The sequence below is a fragment of the Gossypium hirsutum genome, chromosome A02 (assembly GCF_007990345.1).
Source record: "Gossypium hirsutum isolate 1008001.06 chromosome A02, Gossypium_hirsutum_v2.1, whole genome shotgun sequence".
Lineage (NCBI taxonomy): Eukaryota > Viridiplantae > Streptophyta > Magnoliopsida > Malvales > Malvaceae > Gossypium > Gossypium hirsutum.
This window is the reverse complement of record NC_053425.1, coordinates 8,142,048-8,156,020: the sequence shown is the minus strand read 5'-3', so window position 1 is coordinate 8,156,020 and position 13,973 is coordinate 8,142,048. Positions and strand designations below refer to the sequence as shown.

Below are 13,973 nucleotides of genomic sequence, written 5' to 3'. Positions count from 1 at the left end.
AATATGAGTTGATTTTTTTAACAACAGAAATTGAAATTACCTCAGCGTGTCCCGAGGCTCAACTCATCTCTCGCAGTATAAGTTGATTTTTTTGACAACAGAAATTGAAATTACCTCAGCGTGTCCTGAGGCTCAACTCACCTCTCGCAGTATGAGTTGATTTTTTTTTGAAACAGAAATAAAAACATCAAAATACCAAAAGATGTCAACTGGTGGAACTCAGATGTCTTTTCCTTTGATTCAGTGCGACTCTTATTCAAGATTTCTTGCTCTGCTGGAGTACCTGTATATGCCATGTATGATGTTATCATGATATGCACATGTTTGTCTTAAATGCTTTTATGCCTACATGAATATGCAGTGCTTCTTAAGCATGTTTGTCGTATGTCCATTTAGCCACGATTGTTGAGGATCTGTGTTCATTGCTTTGATTCTCGACTTTCTCTTCAGTCCTTATACCTGTCTTCAAGCTTCACGAGTAATCGACATTTCTCAGATATCACTCTTCTGCTTCCGATTGAACTTTGTTCTTACTTTGAGACTCTTGTGCCTATCAAATTTTCATCCAGGTAATGCTTAACATTTCTTTTGTTTAGAGTATGTCATTTCACCATTTATTATGTAAAAAAACACATAATGAGATGCATGGAAAAGGTCAGATAGGGACAAAAATGATATTTCATATTCATCTATTTCAAATGTGGCAAACAAAGCAAGTTAAATAATGAGAGTAAAAAATGTCAAAAAGAAAGAAAGGATCGTATTCAACGGATACAAATGCTCTAGATATTCAACACATGAACTCTTCCTCGTTCCTCAATCAAAAATCTTTTCAAGCGCGGCTTCTTGCGTAGAAGATTTCGAGCTTTCAGAAATGCTTCAAATACTGTAGCCTCACTGCTTGACCTATCGTTCGACCGCCAGGTTTGTTTCATTAGGACACCCTCTCAGGTTTTCATCCTAATCTTTTTGTACTAATCAAGACGCCCTTTTCAGGTTTTCGCCTTGATCTTTTTTTTTAAGATGCCCTTTTCGGGTTTTCATCTTAAGCATAATATTTCTTCACAGCATCTGAGTTCACTGGATTCGACAACTCTTTCCCATCCATCTCGGTAAGGATCAAAGCTCCTCCTGAGAATGCCTTCTTTACGACGTACGGTCCTTCCCAGTTTGGTGCCCATTTCCCTCGCAGATCTTTTTGTATTGGGAGAATTTTTCTCAGCACGAGTTCTCCTTCATGGAATTCTCTTGGTCGTACCTTCTTGTCATGGGCTGCGATCATTCTTTTTTGGTACATCTGCCCGTGACAAATTGCCCTGAGATGCTTTTCTTCAATGAGGTTCAGCTGATTATATCGAGCTTGTACCCATTCTGCTTCTTCTATCTTTGATTCCATTAAGACTCGTAAAGAAGGGATCTCAACTTCGATAGGTAGCACAGCTTCCATTCCATAAACCAGAGAGAAAAGAGTTGCCCCCGTAGATGTTCGTACAGATGTGCGATATGCAAACAAAGTAAATAGAAGCTTCTCGTGCCAATCTTTAAACGTCTCAGTCATTTTCCCAATGATCCTCTTAATATTTTTATTGGCTGCTTCAACAGCCCCGTTCATCTTTGGGCGATAGGGCGAGGAGTTATGATGCTTTATTTGGAATTGCTCGCATACTTCCTTCATCATCTTGTTATTCAGATTTATGGCGTTATCTGAAATGATTCTTTCAGGCAAACCATATCGACAAATGATTTCATTCTTCAAAAACTTGCAAGCTGCAGTCTTGGTCACATTGGCAAACGAAGTGGCTTCTATCCATTTTGTGAAGTAATCAATGACCACAAAAATGAATCGATGTCCATTAGAAGCTTTCAGGAAAATAGACCCTATGACATCCATACCCCACATAGAAAAAGGCCACGGAGAAGTCATGACGTGAAGGGGCAAAGGGGCTACATGAATTTTATCGCCGTAGATTTGACATTTGTGGCATTTTCTGGCAAAACTAATGCAATCGTTTTCCATCGTCAACCAGTAGTAACCGAGTCTCATAGTCTTTCTGGCCATACTAAAACCATTGGCATGTGTCCCACAGATTCCCTCATGGACATCTTCAAGTATCTTTCTGGCTTCAACATCATCCACGCATCTCAAAAGTACTTGATCCTTTCCTCTTTTATACAGGATATCCCCATCAAGAACAAATCCCGCTGCCATTCTTCTGATTGTTCTTTTGTCGTTCTCATTCGCTTGTTCGGGATAGCTTTGATTCTTGATATATTCTAAGATATCATGGAATCATGGCCGTCTGTCTGCCTCTTTCTCAATGCTATAACAGTGTACAGGGACCTCGTATATGCTCATTTTTGAGGGGCATTATTTCTGCTTCTTTACTTGCTTTGAACATTGAAGCCAATGTGGCCAGGGCATCAGCCAATTGGTTTTCTTCTCGCGGGAAGTAATGAAAAGTTATTTCTTTGAATTCTTTGATCAATTCAGCTACTAAATCACTGTACTTAATCAATTTTGGGTCCCTCACTTCCCACTCTCCACGGATTTGGTAAACCACTAGGGCTGAGTCCCCGTACACCTCTAAGATTTCGATGTTTCGTTCAATAGCTGCACGAAGTCCCATGATACAGGCCTCATATTCTTCTATGTTATTGGTACAGAAGAAATTCAGTCTTGCAGTGAACGGATAATGATTCCTGTCTGGTGATACCAGGATTGTTCCAATTCCATGCCCTAAAGCATTTGACGCACCATCAAAGCACATCTTCCATGACTTCTCTTTTGATGACTCGGATTCCATTTCTGTGATGCACATTAAGTCTTCGTCTGGGAAATCAAATTTCAAGGGCTCATATTCCTCCGTCGTTCGAGTCGCTAAGAAATCAGCTATTGCGCTCCCTTTTATCGACTTCTGACTTACATAGGCAATGTCATATTCTGATAGGAGGATCTGCCATCGTGCCATTCTTCCTGAGAGTGCCGGTGATTCCATCATGTATTTTATTGGGTCTAACTTTAAAATTAGCCATGTCGTATGATACAACATATAGCCGGTCATTTTTCGACAGAACATAATGAGATGTGCTTTTGGGCACCTTGTCCCATCATACTTCTCAAAATCAGGCACTTTGAACTTCGGAGGCAAAATTAGATCAGGTACCAAACTGAGTTCCTTGGCACCTAGTGCGGAGAAGACTTCAGTGCCTTCTATTGCTTTGAGTCTTTCCTCTAGACTCATATATTTTGCGTCATGGTTATCCAATTTCAACTTGGCTACCTCTACTGGGTCATCCAGATCTGGAACTAGTGGATCAGCAAGACTAGCCCCTGGGTTTGTCGCGAATATTCCTTGCCCCAAATTAGTGGGTGGAGCATGTGGCATAGGTCGATGTTCCAAGCCTGTGGGTTCCCCTTGAGTATACCCTCTTTGTGTTGTCTATGCGGGCGGTGGAGTGAATCCCGGGGGATAGAGTGGATCCTGATCGTGGTGAATTCTTGACTGAGGTTCCATAGCATCGGGTTTCTGCATGGGTCCTTTTCCTTTGACCAAAGTTGTCATCATCTCCATCATTTTGGCCATCTGATCTCTTTGCTCGAGTGATTCCTCTCAAGATCTCACCATTAGATCTCTCGTCTCTTGTTGCGATTTGGCCAGTTGCTCTTGTAATTCCTTTTGAATCCTTTCCATCCGTTTGATCCTTTCGTTGAATTCGGCCTCCATTACTCTAGCTTGCCTTCACGTTTTATACGGATGACGTGATTCCAGTCTTGTGGTATTACAACTGCGAATTGTATATTTTATCTTTCAGCGACCGAATATGGGATATGCAATGTATGAATGAATACATGAATGAGTGCATGAATGTCAAAATGTTAGTTATGAATAAATATGCAAGAATTTGGTGTTGATTTCAAGATAGCCCCATATTTAGGCATTTCATTTATCAAAAGAGTCTATTACAAAAAGTTTCCATTTTTCCAACAATTACACGAATTTTCTAGCCACATTGCCTTGTTTCTTCACTTGCTCTAAAAACTCTGATATACTCGATCTTTGGTTCGGAGGAAATTGGCAACTGAAAACTTCGGCTTCATCTGATAATTGAACAACTTGCATAGTCGCCCTGCGAATTTCATTGATCAAGAAGTCGAGTTGTATTTCTTTTTCTTGGAGAGTTCCTTCATACGCGTGAATGTCCCTATCGTACTGATCATTCTTTTCTTCTAGAGCCTTCAGGAGATTATCTAACTGTTGTTGATGAGATTGCAGCATATTTTCTAGATCTTGTGCTTTTCCTTTTAATTCTTGATGTTCAGACTGACTATTCGCAAATTCTACAGTCATCATTTCATACTCAGCGTTCTTCCTTCTTAACTCTATCGTAGCGCATGCAGCTTTTTCCTCCTCTTTCTTTGCTTTTCCCTTCCAAAATTCCATTTCTCCTTTGATATTGCTAATTTCTTCCTTCCATTCTGCTGACGACTTACCCAACCCACTATTCTTTATAGTGTTTCTTAATTTCTTGTTTTCCAAATGAAGGTCCCTTAAGTCGTTTCTCACGATCTCGGCTTCTCTTTGTACTTTTTCAGTTTTGGACCTTTCAACCTGAACTTCAATCTTCAGTTGATAGTTTTCTTCTTGAAGGGCACTAAGGTCCCGAGACATCTTGGCATTTTCTCGTTCGAATTCTTGTCTTGCCATCTCTAGCTTAGACGGCGTTTCCTCCGAGAAAGGATTCTGGATAGTGTAGTTTGTTGACGAGATTTGCTGACTATTTACCCGTTGCTTCCTCTATATGTCGTAATCTTGGGTAAGGGTATCAGCATACAAGGCTAATTCCATGAAATGAATTTCCTTCCAAGACTTTGCAGTGTCTCGGACTCTCTTCATATATCCTTCACCCGCGAAAGCGAACTCGAACTGTGCTAATCCTCCAGTTGTGGGTAGGAATTGTCGTGAAGAAAATTGCCTTTGGACCAATAGCGGAGCATATCCAACTCCTCCCCATAACCTGAGTAAAGGTACCCAATCTTAGCTTCCACATTTGTATAGCAGAACTGAAGGACGGATCCAGGGTGCTCTCCATGTTATATCCTCGGCGCGAAGATTCTGAAAGACTGATACCCAATGTTGCTCGGTGACTTCCTTCGGCCATTCTTTCTTGAGGTAAGCTTCTAGCGGGGCAAATGTTTTTGAAAACATATAGAACGGAGTGCGCTCTACTTTCCAAAAATGACTCAAAATCCAAACATTGAGCAACTGAGCACATCCACTAAATCGTCCCTTTCCAACCCTTCGACAAGTACTCAAGGACCTGAAGGTCTCGGCTAGGATAGTCGGGACAGGGTTGACTCATTGTTTTAACCTTTCGAAGAAATCAACTACTGCAACTTCGAGATGTCCGAGAACTTTTGGGAAAATGACCAAACCATAAATGGCCAAAGCGAATAGATTTACCCTTTTCAGCATGTCGGGATGGTTCAGAACCAAATCTCGTAGCCATCTTTTACATGATTTTCTATTATTTCTTTTTCTATTTTGTAGGTGGTGGTGGTACACAATGGATATCAAAAATGGGAGGAAAAATAGGGCAAGTGGGAAAGTGGCTAGGTGGCTAGGGTTTCTTGGCTTTTTTTTGGGGGGGTTAGGTTTTTCTTTTTTTTTGGGTTAGGTTTTTTTCTTTTTTTGGGGGGTTAGGTTTTTTTTTTTTGGGGAGGGCTTAATGGGCTTTTGAATTGGGTTTAATATTTGGGTTTTGTAATGGGTTTGGGTAGATGTAAATGGGTCATGGGTTAAGGGTTTTAGTGGGTTTAGAGGTTTGGTTGGGTTTTGATATAATCGGGCCCGGACAATTTGGGCTTCTACACAACTCAATCAACTAGTCACTCCCATAGACAATAATAACTAATTGATCTCCATGTAGCGGTTTAAAAACATCAAAACTCGTACACCCTACCACAAACTGCAAACTCTCACTTAACAAGACTTTTTCCCAGGCATTTTCTCCCTTGCTTTCACTAAACTCGCGACCGTTTTTTACCCTTTTTTGTAGATTGGCTATTTATTATTTGGTTGTTTATTCATTATCATAACAAATTATAAAAACACCGCAAACTCTTCCCACACGAATAACATAGATCAATCCAGAAGAAGGAAAAAAAACAAGAAGCCCAAAAGGCTTAGTAAGCTTTAACTTGCACATATACGTATATTCTACGGTGAGATTTGGCGACTAAAAGGAGAATTGGGGTGGCTATAGATTTCTCATCTAGTAGCAAGAGTGCGTTAAAATGGGCTATGGAAAACGTTATCCGGAAAGATGATCATCTTATCCTTATTAACAGACAACCCGAAGGAAATTATGAGAAGGGCGAGATGCAACTCTGGGAAAGCATCGGTTCACGTATGTAATCTTCTCTTTTCCTTTTTTTTTTCTAGGTCAAAATGTGTAACTAGTCCTGCATTTTAAAAAAATTTTGAGATTTAGTCCCTATATTAAATTTTAAATTAATATAATAAAATTATATTTTAACTTTTTAAAATTTATAATTTAATTTTAGATGATAATTTTTTTAGGCTTCTCCTTGCTAATCATTAATACAGGGAGTGTTTTTTTTTTCTTTCAAAATTTTCAATCTAACAAATTTATTTTTTTGTTAATTAATAAGATGTCATCATGTCATATTGATAAATTTTGATAAAAAAATTAACTATTTTAATAAATTAAGATCTTTAAATAAAAAAATATAAGAGAATTTAATTTTTAAAATTTTAAGCGAATTTAATTTTTAAAATTTTAAGCACTCAAACTTTGTTAAAGTAAAGCAATTGAGAGCACATTTTAACTTCTTTTATTTGGAATTTTTCTTGATGTTTGTTTCTCGAGAAAAAATTAGGTTATTATCTAGCTATGTAGAGGCCAATGGTAATGAGTGGTCCCAAAATTTTTGAAAATTATTTTTAGACCCTTAATTTTTTTTTAATTTTTATTTAGGCCTCTTGAAAATTTTGAAAATTTTGAAAATTTTCATTAAATCTTTTAGAGTTTTTCAAAATTTTAATTAGATCCTTTCAAATTTTCTTGTCAAATTTCATTAAGCCTTTAAAATTTCCGAAAGTTTTAATTAGAATTATCAAATCTTTTGAACATCTTAATTAAATCTTCCAATTTATTTATTTATTTTTAGTTAGACACTCGAAATCTTAATGCCAAGATCAACCATTGTAGCTATGTTCTAAAAATCAGATATAAAAAGTTTTTGTTTTTCTTAAATCTGTTTTTGTTGATTTTTTTTTTGGTCCATTTTTTTAGCTTTTGTTCCATTAATTGAGTTCTCTGATCCTGCAACCATGAAGAAGTATGGAGTAAAGCATGACCCTGAAGTAGTGGAAATTGTTAGCAATGGTGCTAAGTAAAAAGAAGTAACATTTCTTCACCAAAAATCCATTTAACATTCGAACTTCATTTAGTTGCAGTTCTTAATAAATGGTATTTGTATGTGATTCTCCGGTTGAGGTTCTTATGAAAGTTTATTGGGGTGATCCACGTGAGAAGTTATGTGAGGCTATTGATAGTATCCCACTTAGCTGCATAATTGTAGGAAATAGAGGGCTCGGCAAGCTTAAAAGGTGAATTATCATTTGTGTTCATGGCTTTCATCATTTTGGATATGATTTTAATCATCTTGATCTTGTCTTTGTTAGGGCTATAATGGGCAGTGTAAGTAACTATGTGGTGAACAATGGTTCCTGCGCCGTGACTGTGGTGAAGCACCATGAATAAGTGCATGCTCCCATGACTTTTTTCCGACGACTTATTTCACCGGTTTCCTCGGAGCTGGTTAAAGTTTTGAATGGGATAAACAATTGCAAATTTATCCCTTTTTTCCTTCTTGGAATTTAAAAGAGCGCCCCCCCCCCCTGCGTGATGTGTTGTATATGTTGATAACTTCAGTTGCCAATTAAAGGGGGTGATCAATAAATTCCGCAAACTGGATTCATCTAAATGCATTTCTTTTTTTTTTTAATTACTTACTATATTTAATATTTACTTAATGTTAAATTTAGTATATCAAATATGAAAAATGAATTACATTTGAGCAGTTAAAAAAAAGTTAAAAAATGTGTAATTTTCATAAATTTGAGATTTAGTTTTTATTCTTTTAGTTTTAAGAATTTAATTTTTCTACTTTTCAGATCTTAAAATTCGAGTTTAACTATTAATACTGTTAAAATTATGTTGTTAAATTTAGATTCATTACAATGGTGTTTTTATTTCAAAATATTACACTAACAAATTTAGGCTCCGTTTGTTTGCCAGTAAAATGTTTTCCGGAAAATGATTTATGGAAAATAATTAGCAAATGATTTACTTTTCTGGTGTTTGGATGAATCTGTGTAAAATATTTTCTGTTGTTTGGCAGATTTTCTGAAAATATTTTTTGGAAAAACTATTTTTACATATATTAATAAATTTATATATATTAATAAAATTACATTTTAAATTATTTTTACATATATTGCAATGATTTATTATAAATAAATCAAATTAAACATATAATAATACTCAATTATTAAGTTAGAATATTAACCGTCATAAATTAAAAACAACCAAAGTCAAATAAATTATTTGTAATTGTGTTATAAAAAATAAAAAAACAAAGATTGAATAATTATAAATTAGCTTCCAAACCATAATTAATACTAGAAATTAATAATATTATCCAAATACATAATTAGTAGTACACCACATAATAATAATAATATTGTTCAAGTGCATAACTAATATTACACCACATTAAAAGTATCAATATCTTCAATCTTGAGAAAATTTTTGAAGCCAAAATTTTTCTATGCTTCTTACATGAAAACATTTTTTTATCATAAATTTCGTATCTAAGACAGCTCACCAATTTTCAGCTTTGAATGTAAAGCATAATATTAACATTCTAGGAATAACTGAGATTTGTAATGATGCTAGTAAACAATGACAAAGAGTAAGTTGTTATGATCATAAATATACAACATTTTCCAATAGACGACCAAGCATAATAAGTGAATCAGGATGTGTTGGCCATGGACTCGATTAGGAGCTGGTAACCTTCTGGTACTGTTGTCTCTATGCTAACACACGCTGCTAGTGCTAGAACATCGAAACCAAGGCCATGAGACATGGTTGGAAACAACAGCAAATGGAAATCCGCGATACATTTCACGAATGGAAGGCTCTTTGTCCTATCTAGATGATTCTTCAGTGTCCTCATTGTCACAACGTTTTTCTGGTTCTCAATAGGAAAGGTTGATTAAAGAGATCCCTGCATCAAAGCAACCATTCATTTGTGTTTTAGAGTAATTCATAAGTAAAACACAGGTCCAACTCCAACCTGAGAAATAGAAACATAATAACAACCACTCTTGTATTTATTGTAAGACTAGTAGCGAACATAGGTGGACTTCGTTAAGCCACATACGAGGCTGCTAGCAGAAAATGACAGTCAATGATGTTTTTCAGGAGCCTTATACTCTAATATTAGCGCTGCACATAGTTACACACCGAACAAGGGTGATTACTGATTTCATTTGTTTCAAAAGTGATTGTCCGGTATGGTGCAAGGCATCAATCTTAGAGTGACAACAATCAAGACCAGACAATCATGTCTACTTCCAAACTTAAATACTAATATCAAACTTAAATACCATGAAGCGGTCATGGCAATAAAAGATCGATTTGGAACAGACATCAAGCAAGAATGGTAATTAAGAAGCTGCAAAGTTTAATATAATTGTGGTTCTTGCTATTTATTTGTCTGATACATCAGACTAAGACAGCCTGCAAAGTTAAACATTTGACGTAGAGCCCAAGGTGTTACCGAATTTGCTCACAGTAGATAGATATATAAGTCGAAATAGTGTGTTTTAATGTAGATGAGCATTACAAATCAAGGGATTCGGTTCATTAGCTGCCCTATTTCTTCACTATAAATGTGTGTGTATATATATAAGACCTGTAATGGCCTAAATTCAAGGTTATCGGAACAGTGGTTTCGTAACCACAAATCCGATTTAAAGAGAAATTTATTTCAATATTTTTTCATGAAAATTGATATGATAGGAAAATCGTATGAAAATATTAATAGAAAAATTTTACTGATTTAGTGGTTAGTTAGAAAAAGAAATTATTGAAGAAATTGGGTAAAAACAAGATATCGGGACCTCTATCTTGTAAAACCGAGTCGAAAATAATTTTATAAATATTTATGAAATGTTATTAGTGTGGTATTAAAATTTCGTTAGGAAATTTTAATGTTTGGGTAGTCAATTAAATAAAAAGGACTAAATTGTAATAGGTGTAAAAGTTGCTAGAATGATTAAATAGCTTAAGAGTCTAATGAGAAAGGATTTAAAAGGCAATTAGACCCAAAATTTATTTGGGCTGGACGGCAAGGGTATGAAATCAGCAGCAAAATTGATAAATTAAGGGTAAAATTGGAATATTGCAAAATTAACTAAATAAAGCTAGGACTAAATAGGAAATATCTAGATTTCTCTTCATTTCTCTTCAATTACAGCAGCTAAAAACGTCATAGGAGGGTTCTATAAGCTGGTATTTCATAATTTTTTCACCAAGTGAGTTAATCCTTTCCTTTTTCTTGTAATTTTTGTGTTTCTAAGACTTTTACAACTAGGTCCTACTATTAAATTCATTAGTTTTTGATTTCATGGATGAAATTTAAAGTCACCATGGTTGAGTGCTGTAAGTTTATGATGAAATAGAATGAAATTAAAGCTTTAATTTGCTTATGAGATGATTTTATTAGGTAATTTCAATAGAAATTGATTTTTAGGACCTAATTGTGAAAATGCTTGGAATTAAAGTCTATTGCTGAAATTATGATTCCTAAAGGTTGTAAACTAGTTTAAGGTGATAGAATAAAATATTAATTGAGAAAAATCAGTTCAATTGAGTGGCTAATTGAGTAGGGATGAAATTATCATTTATTAAAAGCTTAGGGGAAAAATGGTAATAAACAGCTTGCACAAAAACAGTTTGGACAGCAGCAGTAGACTAACTTTTAAAAATCACCATAAATTTTATAAATCGAATTAGAAGATGAAAAAAATATGGAATTAAATCTTATTGAGTCTAGTTTCTCATAGAAGAAATAGTGTAAGCAATGGATTTGTAAATTTTGAGATATAATGAATTTTGTGAGACAAGGTCAGAATGAATTCGGGTTCCCCTGTTCTGACTTTGAAAAATCATAAAAAATTGAATAAAAATAATTATGGGCTTAATTTTATATGTATAGAATCCTTAATGAGTCTATTTTTAATATAAATAAATGATAACATCATTTGAATTCTGTATGAATATATAATTAATTTTTAGTGAAGAAGGGTCAGAACTGTCGATAGCAGAACAGGGGTGATTTTAAAGAATAAACTGTACTGATTGGCTAAACTAAAAATTCTGAAAATTTTATGGTAATAAGATATGTGAGTCTAGTTTCAGGGAAAATTATAAGATCCTAATTTGGAGTTCTTTATCTCAAGATAAAAATAATTTAGTGACTATGACTCAAGTAGACAGCTTTGAATGAACTATAAATAATAGTTGAATTATAGAGAATGTTGCATATGAACATGAAATGTATTAAATTGATAATTAAATTTATTTATTTAGATCCAGAAGATTCAAATACGAAGCTAGATCGAGGAAAGGAAAAAGTTCAGGATTAGTAGATTTTTTTTTGTTTACAAACAAGTATCAAGGTAAGTTCATGTAACTTGAATTATATTATTAAATGTTTGAGATTGTATGTTATTGATGTGAATATGATTTGAATGTTCATTGTATGAAAATTAATGAAACATTGATATATTTGATAAAATGGGAAGAAATCCTGGTTGAATGAAAGGAAAATTCGATGGATCTCTGAAAAGGAATTGACAGTAAAAAGGATCTAGCCTGGATGGGTGATCCTATCTTGATATAGCCCTCCCGAAGAATATGTGTAAAATGGATTTAGCCCGGACGGGTAATCTGAATTAGGGTCTGAATTTTGCCTGGACTGGTAATTCAGATCCAAGCTCATTAGAGTAATTGTCGTTGCAGGGGATTTAGCCTGGACTGGTAATCCCGACAATTCTCTATGAGTTTATATTGCAGGGGATTTAGCCTGGACTGGTAATCCCGCTGCAAGGTTGAGGTTCGCGGGAGTGTGCTCTTTGAAATGGAAATGTGCGCACATGAATATGAATTGACGGACCCGGAATTGTACACTAAAAGTGTACCTCTGAAAAATCCATCGAAATTCCGATAAATTCAACGGGATAAATATGGAAAAATAACAAGGAAATGGAAATCATGGTATTGATGAGCTCATCAATCATAGTATATATTATTGGTACATGGAAATTATTGTACTAGCTTGAATGTTGAGTTTGTGCATATTAGGTAATAATGCATTGAATGGATATAGGAATGTTTATTGTATTGTATTGAAAATATTAGGTAAGTATAATTCTTGTTACATGAGCTTACTAATCACAAAGTGCTTACCCCGTTTCCTTTTTTCCTGTTTTGTAGTGTTAAGAGCTCGGAGGTCGGATTTGGTCGGAGACACATCACACTATCGACCTCAGGACTTCGGTATATAAAGAAACTTTATTTTGGAAATCAATGGCATGTATAAGCTAATAAAGTAAATGATTCTGTGAAATGAATGTAGAGTTAGCCATTGGTATGGTTAACAAACCTGGTTTTGGGTATGTGATGACGTTATTTTATAAATATGCATGAATTTATCTTTAAAATATGTTGAATTGGTTTGGTTGAAGTGGATTGGTCTCGATTTAATATTGCAGGGAAGGTTAGATATTTATAAATGGGCTATATTGAATATATAAAAAAAATCGTAAACTCTGGTAATACCTCGTACCCTATTCCGATAATGAATACGGGTAGGGGGTATTACAAGACCCACCTCCCTTTCCGCCTGTGAAAAATAGAAGAAGCCGGTTATTGCCCTCTTTGGTGCATTAAGATCTTTCTTTTTCCTTTTCTTCTTCTTTCCATCATCTTGTCCATCTCTACCTTTCTTCTTACTTTCTTTAGAAGAAGAGGCAGCTACAGCAACAATAGCTTCCTTCCTTTGATCTTTTTTCGTAGGTTTCTGTAATTGGCAATTCAATGTGAGATACCAAATTATACTTTGTCAACAATTTCCATTTATAAAAATAAACTATGTGAAGGGACAAAATGACTTACCTCTTTCTCATCTCCACTTTCACTAGCATCAGATTCTTCCTCCCCAAAATCATCAGTTGGAGAACCTCCGTCGTCCTTGTCAATAACAAAGTCCTCATCCTGCATTTACAACTTCATCAATAGGGATAGCCAGAAGCTAATAGTTCAGATGTCAATATCTAGAATGTCTTTAGATGTTTTTCCTATAACTACTACTAAAACCAATATGTTTAGGGGTCACTCGATGACCAAGTGAAAATTGTAATCAATGCATATTTCAAAAACAGAGAACCATGTGCATATTAAAGACCTAAATAAAGATGGAGAAAGAAAAAAATACCTCCTCATCACTTTCATCCACACCAGCTTCGTTCTTAATGCGTTCAAGATGTGGATCAACTGCATCATCATCATCATTTTGAAGAATCTCAGCCACACTATCTGCGGTTTCATCTTCTCCAAGGTTCATAATCTTCAAACCCTTAGAACTACATGTCAAAGAGCAGTTAATGAATTGCCAAAAGAACTAGAATTACTAACTCAATGGAAGAACCTATTAACCTAACCTGATGAAGTCAAACAAACTTTGATATTCATTTATCTGAATATTCCGAAATAAATTTTCTTGCTCAGTTTTTAATCTTATAAAAAGATCAAAGTAATGCATATTTGAGCCACAAGCAGCATGCCTCTCAAATTCAACATAGTCAATCTGGCAT

At 35.0% G+C, this 13,973-nt stretch overlaps 1 pseudogene; it reads left to right on the top strand.

Moving 5' to 3' along the window:
• The first annotated feature begins 2,292 nt into the window (after positions 1 to 2,292).
• On the top strand, positions 2,293 to 8,108 carry LOC121211016 (universal stress protein PHOS32-like; annotated as a pseudogene).
• The last annotated feature ends 5,865 nt before the right edge of the window (positions 8,109 to 13,973 follow it).